This window comes from Pollicipes pollicipes, unplaced genomic scaffold (assembly GCF_011947565.3).
Source record: "Pollicipes pollicipes isolate AB1234 unplaced genomic scaffold, Ppol_2.1 Scaffold_3447;HRSCAF=4054_pilon_pilon_pilon, whole genome shotgun sequence".
Taxonomy (NCBI): Eukaryota; Metazoa; Arthropoda; class Thecostraca; order Pollicipedomorpha; family Pollicipedidae; genus Pollicipes; species Pollicipes pollicipes.
In genome coordinates this window covers 28,500,231-28,512,377 of record NW_023596297.1, presented here as the reverse complement: position 1 = coordinate 28,512,377, position 12,147 = coordinate 28,500,231, and the positions used below count along the sequence as shown (strand labels likewise).

The 12,147-nt window shown below is 49.2% G+C and overlaps 1 pseudogene; it reads right to left on the bottom strand.

Moving 5' to 3' along the window:
- Window positions 1-4,289: 4,289 nt before the first annotated feature.
- Window positions 4,290-5,617, bottom strand: LOC119092133 (splicing factor U2AF 50 kDa subunit-like; annotated as a pseudogene).
- Window positions 5,618-12,147: the final 6,530 nt, after the last annotated feature.

Below are 12,147 nucleotides of genomic sequence, written 5' to 3'. Positions count from 1 at the left end.
CCGGTAGACAGTCCGCCCTGGGACAGGACCACTGACCACGGACCGCGCTAGAGCTCTTTAGCCCTGACTGGGACCGACAAGGAACCCTGTAGTGTCCTGCTCACCGACCCCTTGCCGGGCAAAAGCTAAGTGTTACACGTTACATGTGGCATATATTAGTAGACCCTGCCACGCCACCACAGCGCTCCACATCACGCCCAATGAAGGCATCCGTCTCCATATGGCCCTGACAGTCGGTGAGGCGTAAAACCTCCATCATTATCACTAGTGTTCAACAAAGTGAATAGCAATAAGGTAAAGCATGAAGAGACCGTGCCGTGTTTCGCTTAGGACGTTGATACTTTTGCGGAATTGAATAATGAAACATGCCCCATCAACAAGTTTTGAGCCCGCTCCCTCGTAATCGTGTCGCAGCAACATTAAGAATAGGCTACCCGTTTTACTGTTCCAGCCCCACCACCAGATGAAGTGTATGCCCGGGTTTCCTTCCAATTGCACGGATTGATGTTTTAATGCGCTCAAAGGTCCTTCTGTCAGGTAACTTCATTTTCTTCCGCCCGTTGACCGCCACCTGGTGATAGGCGCGAGGCCGACGCCGTGAGGCCTACGAAGACTGCAAACGCTAGGCTCGAGGATTTGTTTGCGAGACTTGAGAACGCTCATGTTCCCCACTATGCAGCATGCTTTTTCACTTAACGATTTTGAGAGAAGGTTGAGCTTTTCCAGACAAACATGGATCGACCATGTTAATGCAATAATTATATGTTCGACCCCATTTTGATTAGCGGAGTCTCCGTGGAACCCGTACACATTCTAGTAAAACCTTTTTAGGGCTATTACTTCCAGTGCTGTTGAGGCCATTGAGCCATTGTAAAATGAATGGCGTTGAGGTTTATACCTTGGTGACATTGAACTCCCACTTCTGTCAGTTTATTAACTTCAGAGCGCAAACGCAACTGCATGGTCCGGTAGCATTCAGCGTAAGCTCCAGTTAATGACGGAAAAAACAACAAAAACGAAGAGGCCATAACTTACAAAATCAAGTTGGCCACGTCCAATTTATCTGGGGGGAAGGCTTTCACTATCAGGGATCCCTCTATCAACTCTTGACCCCCCCCCCCCCTTCCCCTCCTACAACACTGCCTGCGTTCCTGTCCCCAATCACACCGAACAAGCCTTCCCAAACTTCCCTCGACGATGGGGCCCAAACCCCTCTCCAAATGAGGTGGACTTCGTCCCCGCGAACGGCGTTTTTTTTTTTTTTTGCTTGAATCGTGACGGCACATGTGGTCTTTAGATCTTTCTTAAAATGTCGTTATCGTCCGCGGGTGGCTTGGAAAGTGCCTAATTCAAGGGCAAAATGCCCATACGCCTGCCAGCTTATCAGTTAGTTTTCGTTCTTCGAGCATGGAGTGCCCGTCCTCTGTCCATTATTGAGACATGTGCCAGATGTGATAAAATAAGCGCACTTGTAACTAACGGTATAGTTTTAGTACGACAGACCGCTCTAGACAACAAACTTTACTATTTCCAAATACGCTCGTCAATACGTCATCGTTTCACTGCGTCCTGGAATATTCAGGTGACTTTTAAAGCCACTGACGGACGAGTCGTACCAGATTTGCGACTGTTGCGGACCGGCCCACTTCAAGTGCCGCTAGAGCACGCTAGTGTTTCAGCTCGCCGAGCGATGGCTCGTTTGCTGGGGCGTGTTTTGCAAAGCCCAAATTTCTTATGTGCGCTAGTTCTGGCCCTTTCTCGCTGGTCTCTTACATACTAGTCTGTGACTCCATATCCTTTACTTACATTCACACTCAGTCACGGCTGCTATTCTGAAGTCGTTCGATTCGTTCATTCGCTACAATTCTCATTTTCGCCATAATTAGTGCCACGGTCCCTGGAAATACCATGACACATGATAAAACAGAAGCGTTAGCCTTTTTCCTTGGAGAAAAATCAGGAGAATGGAGATATAGTTCGGCTCATATTTCAGCAACAGGCCTTTATCGAAATAGTGCCAGAAAACGTCAGTTATGTTTCGACAAAGGCATGCTACCGAAACATCAATTTAACTCTATCTCTGTTCTCCTTATTTTTCTCTGGGGAATAAGGCTAATACTGCAGTCTAATCTATGTGAATAATGTTCCTCGCCAATGCACTGAACAGCTCACGTAGCATGACACGCGATTGCTGGCGACTGGTCCGGATTGCTACCCAGGTGCATGTGGTCCTGCCCAACCGTTATCCATGCTCCCTCACCCCACAGCACTGAAATGGTCATTACTGACCGAAGGGACCCTTATGGAAGGAATGAAACCAATCGTGTTCGACCCTTACCCCTACACACTGACCTGGTTGTAGGCTTATTGATGTCCACGGATGTTACAGATGATGATAACGCCCGCCAGACACGAATACCTCGATGACATTTTTCTTGGCCTGGGAGCACTATATGGCCATTGAGATGGCGGTACCGCGGAACGTGTCAAGGACCTTATGCATGCGCGGATGGTCTCTGAATAGGCTGTGCGGAATAGTTTGCACGAGTTAGCGTTCGCCAAGTTCACAAACAAAAGAATCTGAAGTCAGAAACGCTCGCTTTAAGACGCCGTACCACGGTTATATAAAATATCAAACCAAGGCGGTAGCGGAAGGTTGCCCCACGTTTCAACGTCGTTTGATTGTTTTCTTGTAGCGCTTTCACCCGCCACGGTTACACGCTTCTCTATGGATCAATCGTAATTATCCGTGCCATGCTCTCGCCCAGCGCATCCACACGCCTGTTTTATATTTGATCCTTGTTTGTGTCATTTTTGCGCACCTTTTGTGCTTTTTCATACTGCACCTGTATGACCCGGGGCCGTGATAGCCACTATTGCGAGCGACTTCCAATGTACTGATACTGACGCTGCAGTTCAACTGCGACGTCGCTGGGTACCCCACATATTTTCTCGAAGTATGTCCCCATCACAGCAAGTGCTGACACGCTGTAGAGAGGAGTTCACGCATGTATGTTTGAAGCGCTCGCTGCACTTACGACAATATGCCATGTGATGGTCATAGCCTACAATCAACCAAAATGCTGCCTGCGGACAGGCCGGATGCTTGGTTCGTTTGGCGGCTATGCAAGCAGTCTCTTCTCACGCGCTATCACTCTCCACACTCGGCTATAAATAATTTCAAACGGTAGCGTAGCTTCATCAATTCGGTTCGCTTATCATGACGCGACTGGTGGCCATCAGATTGTCGAGACATGTGCACTTATCACAGCATGTGTCTACTACCAGCGGCATTCCCGCAACATTAGAGATTGCGAGTCCACGTTTTGATCGTACGTACCAATAAAAACAGCAAAAAATACAACGTAAGCGATCACTTCGGCGCTTCCAGATATTTGCAGTCGCGCTGAACTGGGCAACGCGAGGGATTTATGAAATCCATATGCCGGCTGGAATCTGTGCGCGTACACATTTCAGCAATTCCTGGGCCTGTCCACCGCCGACTACGCACCCTCCGCGGCTAATCCTCGTACGATTGACTGACGGTTCAAGATTTGACTCATAACTCATGATTCAATGACAGCCCGAGGCTTCAAAACCAATCCTTCTTCAGGCATCTGTTTTATCAGTTTCAGTCCACCCGAAGTCAGCTCACAACAGATCGGTGTTTAACCAGTGCCGGAGTGTCAGAACAACGTTCGGACGGTGATGTACATTACAAACCTGTGTGGGCCGAAGACGTGGAGACAATCTGAAAACGAGTGGTGTATAGTAAAAACGTAGCACGCCTTTACACCTGAAAACGTCTTCCGATGATATATTTATTCGCTACGTCTCGCCGTATGAAGAGGGATGCATGGTTACGTGCGGGGCAAGACGAAAGACGCGGCTGACGCCGCGCATCAGGGCAGACAATGAACATGACAGATGCAGCCGCGCCCGATCCTTTCCAACATCATTATGAACTGCATCGCGTTATGCTTTTGCCTCTGAAAGCATGCGCAGCTGCGAGCTGACAGCAACAGCTAAGACGGCCACGCGTACGAGACGGCTACACATCTCGCAATGAGATAGCTACGGGCCTCGCTCTCGACCCAAACACCGCCGTACGCCGAGCGGCTGGGGTCGGCGGCGCGTCCTGGCGCAGCCGACGCGGGGGTGCGCGCGGGTCGGTAAGTGCACGCGGGACAGCCACACTGGGAGATTATTTCCGCGGCGACGCCTGGACGAGCGACGGGCCTCACGAGGCGACACCCCCGCCGGCCGGCGGCGGGGTCGCGTCAGGCCACTCAGAAGTCGCGCCGGTGGTAGCGGTCCGGATCGACGTACGACGTGACGACGACAGCGGCTGGCGAACTTCCGGCCCGTCAAGTGCTGCTGCGCCTTCTGACAGTCCATCACTGAGTTAACAACGCGACGAACACCTTGCCGAGGCCGGGCACCCTCGACACCGTCGATGGGCCGCGGGATCTCGATGGCTCTTGACGACGCCGTACTTGTTGCACTCCATCTTGATGTCCTCGACGATGTCCTCGTACTCCTCGTCGTCGCGGAGCTCGTCGGGCGTGACCATGTTGAGCAGGCAGAGCACCTCAGTGGCGGGCCCGGCGCCGCTCGTCAGCTGCAGGCCCGGCACCTGAATCTGCACCGGCGCCATCATGCCCGAGTTCTTGGAAGCCGACGTTGGCGCGCTGCACGATCAGCTTCTTGTCACCAGCTGCATAGCCGTTCAGACCCTGGATCGCCTGCTCTGTCAACGACGTGTCCACGTACTCGCAGAAGGCGAAGCCCTGCTGAGGCCGGTGGCCGAGTCCTTGACGAGGTTGAAGGCGCGCAGCTGGCCGAACGACATGAGCAGCTCCTTCACCTGGTCTTCGGTCAGGTAGCTGGGCAGGCCGCCGACGAAGATCTGTTGGGCGAGTCGGGCACGACGGTCGAGACGACTGCCGACGACGCCGGGCACGGAGGAGGCCGGCCCCGTCGGTGATGCCCGGCATCGGCTGGTAGTCGTGCGGCCGCCGGATCTTCAGGACTCTGGCCCTTCAGGTTAATCCGTCAAACGCTACCGCCTGCGTGCACTCGTCGATGGGAGCGGAACTCGAGGAAGGCAAAGTTTTTGTCTAGGTTGATCTGGCATGCAAGCACGGGGTTGCCGGCCGCCTGGGCGAGCCCGCTGAGGTGCATCTGCTGGTGTAAGAACTCCATCATCTCCTCCTCGTGACACCGAAGGGGATGTTGCCGACGTAGAGGCGACGCGCCTGACGCGTGATGGCCCGAACCCACTACGGGCGTACCGCCTGCCAACGACTCTGGCACGGGGTTGGTCGGGATCTGGCCGGCCGCCTGCATCGCCTTGTACTGCAGCGGCGTAATGTGTTCGAAGCCCGGTGGCGGGATGTCCCAGTACTTGCTTGGCTTCTTTCGCGTCAGCTTCGTCACCCCCGCCGCGGTCTCCGCGATCGCGAGAGCGTGAACGGTCGCGCTTCCTGTCGCGCGAGCGCGAGCGGTGCCGCCGGTCCTTGGTCCCGCGAGCGGCTACGCTTGCGCCGGTCCCGGTCGCGGTCCCGATCCCGGTCGCGGGTCGCGGTCCTCTGTCTCGGTCGCGGTCCTCGCCCATGGCCTGGCTGCTCACACTGACCTGTCACCTAAGTGGGAACTGCTGCGTCGCCGGCGCTGAAACGCCTGTGGACGTGGCGGACCGCGCCACCCTGTCGCTGCTGCTAATGCCTGTGGAATCCGTGCGCCTCCGACACAGCTGCTGCTACACCTAGAGGAGAAACCCAGACAACCTTCCAAACACTGTTGAAACCATGTCAGAGCATGTTGTCTGACATGTCAGGGAGCCAACCTTAGGCCCATCCATGGCACACAATGCCATATGTTGACAAGTACTGCAGCTAATTTGGTTAAGTCAAAAGGGATTGTATTTGCTCATACCTAAATCAGATGGTTTATTTTGATATGGTGAACTAACAGTAAGCTCAAGACAGAAACTTACAAAGCAATAAACTTTCAGAAAAGAATCTGCTGACACCTTCCAATAAACTTAATAGAACCACTCGGAACATGATATTCACAACAAAGCAGGAAAATGGAAACTTATGCTGGCTATCAAAAGGGAATACCACAATATAAATTTGGTAGCAGTGATGCTACTACACTTTGCAATCATCACAAAAATGTACATATTATAAAATATATTTGTTTGAAAACACCATACCACACTCACTCACAATGATCACAAATACATTTGCTCCTGTCAATGTCAATCCAGCATTACAGAAGCCATATTTTATCACACATTAATCCAGGCACAGGAGGTAAGGATGCTGGAGACTGCAATAGGCTGTGGAAGGTCAGTTGCAACTCCACCTGAAAATTAAAGATGCCAAATATAAATGACAAGACCAAAATCCAAGAAGCCAGTGGGAAGAATAAATTTGAGCCCTTCTCACTGTTACAAGACACAAAACAGACAATGTGTGGCATTACCACACTGAAAACAATGGAAAATATGTGATTTTTGTGAAAGTGGCACATGATCATAGGCTTTCTCCAATCATTTTCAACCAACTATGGACCCCCACAACCTTCATGTACTTCTGTAGGCTGAGGGTTAAAAATGAAACCACTTGTACATGCATACAAAATGCCACAGAATGTTTTGTAATGTACCACCTTACTTGAATCTGATTGATAGCAATTTGAGACAATTATCAAGAGCAGTGAAACCAAATCCTCCTTGGCAGGTCGCATATAAATATTCCCAGTGCAGCAAAAGTGAGGAGTGTTTCAACTTATAACTCAGCAAAGAGGCATCAATGTTTCAAGTCTTACTAAGCATTTACATTTTGCATGGAGAAACTAAGAAAGATCAACACACCATCATCTTTAAAGACTTAGGTATTAACGACTTTTACATGCATCACTACAAGCATAGTCACGACGACATTAATGACAACGTTAGGCAGCACACGCCTATACTAGATACATCCCCTAACACACGTTTTCATAAAGCTTGAAGCAGACAGGAATAAATGAGGCAAATCCCGGCGCATCTTTTCACGACGTCCGGTCCTCTAAGCAGCCTCTTACCAGGATATCAAGTTAAAGGACGGCACTTATAGCCGAAATTCAAACCAAAAATGTTACCGCTCAACATCACTCCATAACACACAGAACTTACCCAACCCACCCACAACACGCACCGGCGGCAACACACGCCAAGCGCGCCAACGTGGAGCAAGTTCCCAAGAATGATTGATTTGTTATGCGGCTTAATTCCCTAAAGTACTGCTGTCTGCTATATTTACCGGGGGCATATTGTCTGCGTATTGCCATATTTTGTGACGCTTTGGTACACACGACGCGTCTAGATATTCCCCGTGACCTTCTTTAATGATTAATTTTGCGCGATGGCCCTACAGGTCAGGTGACCCTGACTGCTCATTAACATGGAGTCGGAAAATTCTGCTTTCTGGGACGTTGCATAGTGGCTTTGTTCACAGAAGACACGATGATTCTAAGCCGGGTTCATTGTAAAAATGTCCAGCATGTCCATACCATGAAAGGTCACTACAATCAATTTATTTGATATACGCTGCCTGAAATGGTCGTCGGTGTACCAAAAGCGACCTGCGTGCCTTGAGACTGTCCTTGTATACTGATTTCATACCACAGCATCAATGGCGTGGCCAAAGTGTGGGGCTTTTAGGACCGTGCCCACCCTCGCCCTCCTCGCTCATTATGTCCGCGAAGTTAGCGATTTAGTCAGCGATTTATTCAGCGACGAGTTCCAATTGCTCTGGACATGATCTGAAGGACAATTGTGGCATGAGAGCACCAAAAATACCCATATTTTGCAACATCATGTGACCTTCAAGGTCAAGAGCTGAATCAAAGGGCGGGAAACTTGATATATTACTGGCTGATTTGAAAACTCAAAATATTCAAAATCTCAAGAGCTGGCGTCCTGCCATCTCAAGGTCGTCCTTCAAGGTCAAACGACGTGGGCTAAAAGGACGGGGAACTCGATATCACCCAAAATTACCGGCCGATATTCACTTTGCAAATGTCAGAATATTCACCACAAAAAATAGCATCCGTCAAAACGTTCTCAACTCTCAAGGTCACTCTTTAAGATTAACACGACTTAAACCAAAACGGAGAACTCGATATCACTAAAAAAATACCGACTGATTTTCAACTTACAAACATCAGACTACTCATCACAGAAATCACCAGCGTCCGTCAGAAATTCCTGAACTTCCAATGTCACCCTTCAAAGTCAATATTCTAATATTCCTGCAAGGTTTTTGAGATGAATGTTCTGATGATTTTATTTACTCTATTTTATTCTTATTTGTGTGAATATTCTGATGCCTACGAGTTTAAATCAGCCGGTAATTTTTGTTGGTATAGAGTTCCCCGTCCTTTGCGCCCGCGTTTGACCTTAAACAATGGCCTTGAAAAATGACATTGAGAGGTCAGGACCTTTTCACGGACGCCAGCTTTTTGTGGTGACTATTCTGACAGCGGCAGGTTTCAAATCGGCCGGTAATTTTTGGGTGATATGGAGTTCCACGTAATTTTAGTCTCCGTTTGACCTTGAAAAATGACCTTGAGGGGTCAGAACGTTTTCACGGACTCTTGTTCTATCTGTGGTGAATATTCTGGCATTTGCAAGTTGAATATCGGCCGGTAATTTTTGGTGATATGAAGTTCTCCGTCCTTTGACTCCGCTTTTGACCTTGAAGAGTGACCTTGAATGGTCAGGCTATTTTCATTGACGCTAGATCTTCTTGTGAATGTTTTGACAGTTGAAGTTTAAAATGGGCCGGTAATTTTGGTTGATATGGAGTTCCCCACCTTTGAGTCCGCGTTTGGCTTTGAAGGATGACCTTGAGCGGTCAGCTCTTTTTGAGGGACGTTAGGATTTTCTTGAGTGAATGCTCTGATGCTTGTAAGCTGAAAATCGGGCGGTAACTTTAAAGTGATATGGATTTCCCCGTCCTTTGAGTCCGCGTTTGACCTTGAAGGATAGCCTTGAGAGGTCAGGATCTTTTGACGGAGGCTAGTTTTTTATGTGGTGAATACTCTTATGTTTGTAAGTTGAAAATCGGGCGGCAATTTTTGGGTGATGTTGAGTTCCCCATCCTTTGAGTCCGTGTTTGACCTTGACGGGTAACCCCAACCAGCATGCCCAGTTGGGACTCATGTGGGTCCCAGTTGGACGGTCATATGGGGCCCACCTGGGCTGTCCACTTCGTTCCCATGTGGGCATATCATGGGCAAGCACCTGGGTCCCATTGCGTGGCCCTTGTTGGGCCCATGTGAGGCCTAACTGGGGCACACATGGGGCCCAACCAACGTTTACAACCGGGGCCCATATGGGTCCAAGACGGGCAACCGAATAGGGCCCACCTGGACTTGCTACCTCAGTGTTCATCCCTACCTCAGACCGGGGGCTGCCATGATTTGCGAGTCCCATCCCCACTGAGATTACTTGCGCACAGAGAACGGATCAAGAAACCGTCTAAATGCGTTTAGGTATGATGCCAGCGTATCGACGAGCTTTTGATGCTGGTTTGCCACGGTGCCTTACACAACTGTTTCAGCTGCGCACCGAACACATTCCCCCTGTTGCCACTAGTCTGTTTACTAAATTACGTCCGTTTGGCTCAGCATGACGAGGCCCACGCTAGTGTCTATGATATTTTAATACAAAATTGTGTTCGTAGTCATAAAGCTCCACGACCACTTGGATACGTCACTGTATTTGATATAAAGAGCCCATCATGCCCTAATTTAACCCCTCATAGCTGTACCACTTCGTCGTTGACTCAGCAGCAAATCTCCGTTAATATGTTCATTCCAGAAAAAACCGCTGCTCAGTTATCCCTGCACTCAGCACAAAGAAACCTCCAACCACCACACCACATTTCCCCGTAGAGCCCATGTTGTCGTCATTGTATCGCGCCCCACGCACCTATTCAGAAAGTCGTTGGTCACTGAAGACGAGTACAGGCACGAACGACCTATGCCACCAAAGATTTCTGAGGAAAAGACAATTCGGTTGTTCGAGACAGAAACAATCATTTCCGGCGGGCCCCAGAGCCACGTAGTATGACGCCGTGGGTTGTGCGAGCTGTTACGCCAAGCCTGACAGAACGAGGTGCGGGTGCGCCCCGCCAAACTCTCCAAGCCAGACGGTAGTGCGTCAAGTATGCGGCCATAGGGCGGTTACACTCATACCAGCATGCTGTTTACCCAAATACAGCGTAAAACCGTGTGATATGTGCACGATGATAGTTGTCTGTAGCCTGTATGTCAGTTTTACTGTTCATCATATCGCTGATTGGCAGGGTTATCGATGTTATCCACGCTGCTTCATACTTCCTCGTGAATTTGCTTTTTCGGGAAAGAGATTGTGCGAAATTGGATGACGTTATAAGGTAAGTTTCGTCGTCCGACCACTTGGGACTGCTGGTTTTAGTTATCACCAATTTTGAAACATTGTTGACATCTATCCACTGGTACTTTCAGGTTCGCTCTATGTTATCTCGAAACGGCAAAACAGAAGGGCCGTAAAGACCCCCACCAATCGCACAACCCAGGACCAGAAAAATTTACATATCTTGGCTAGATGATGTCTGGATTAAAGTTGATACAAATGCTTGACGTGTTGTCACCGGTGCAGCAAAACTACTACACATTCCACCATTTAGTTGTGGGGAACAAAGAAACTGTCGAACGTGATAGTTTTAAAAACGGCTTTCAACAGCATCGTTTAGGCAGAGCGTGGAAAGCACCGGTCATAAGGGGTGCCGTAACAGGACGTGGTCGAAAGCTTGTTCAAATCAATGCTGCATGACGCTTCCAAGTACTTAGGCAGAAACCAGGCCTCAAAACTAGCTCATAACATTATACATTTGTTATAGACTTGCAAAGTTATGTGCCACCATAATTACATGTTTGTTACATCGAATTCGGAGGAACGGACAAGGTAACCACATGGGGCAACCTACCAAAACATACGCCTCTCCACTGCAAACATTGCTAAGCTACTTTTCAAGCAATACGCACGAGACTGAACGTTTTTCCATGATCTAATCGCGTATTGCTATCTCTTCTGGATCTGTTGCGTTGCGTTGTCGTCTGTGGGCTCGTCCTCCGCGTCGGGGGTGCATCTAAGCGAAAACACAATGGGGACATCGGAATATAACGTTCTTGCTAAATCCGCCAGCTACACCCCAAGCTGCCAAAGGCCACCGCCTATATTCACTCAACTTGAAGACTGTGCTCCACCAAGCACGTGTGTGTGTGCTGCAAGGGTGGTTCAATGCTGCAATGGCGCGTTACGCGCCGATGGCGCGGGGAGGCTTCGCGCGTGTGAGCTTTATGGACGCTTGTTATTTGACTATGGAGGTAGCGTGGTTTGGCGAAGCGGCCTAATGACGTATGCTAAGCCAATACAGAGCAACATGCAAATTGTTGCACCTTCTCGTAAAACCTGGCAACGTGAAAAATATCGGTACTTACGAAAAAACAGTCGATTTTCTTTAAGATAATTCAAAACAAACCTAGAGTTCCTGCTCCAATAGAATTAAGATGGATGGGTGGCCTCCCGAATTCATAGGATTTGGAAAAATAATAGTTCTTCCTCTGAGGAAAATTTAATTATGCGCCTGTCTAAAGCTGCAATAGTTTTAATGTCGACGAAGAAAAGAAGTTAATCTTGGATGTATTTAGCATATGCCCGCCCGCCAGGGACGGCAAAACTGGGGGGCAGGATTTGCCAAGGGCCTCCTGGACAAAATGGGGTGTCTTCAGATAGCACCTCTTGGGCAGTGCTACAGGCAAGGGAAGGGCCACCGAGGGCATGTACCATCTTATCAAATTGCTACCTGTGTTATTTATAACTACTAATGCGCACCATGAAGAGTTTCTTATCACCAGCAAGGGGTCTCACTTTCGTAAAACAAGGCCTCCCGCTCCCGACAAAACCTTTTCATACATGGAGAGGTCTCCTTATGCAGAACAGAACGTTTGCGATTCACGAAGGGGCGTCCAAATCTAGCCAAGTGGACTCGTTACCCAAAGCAGGGCACCCTGATCCCGGACTGCGACCATCTGGTACATGCAATG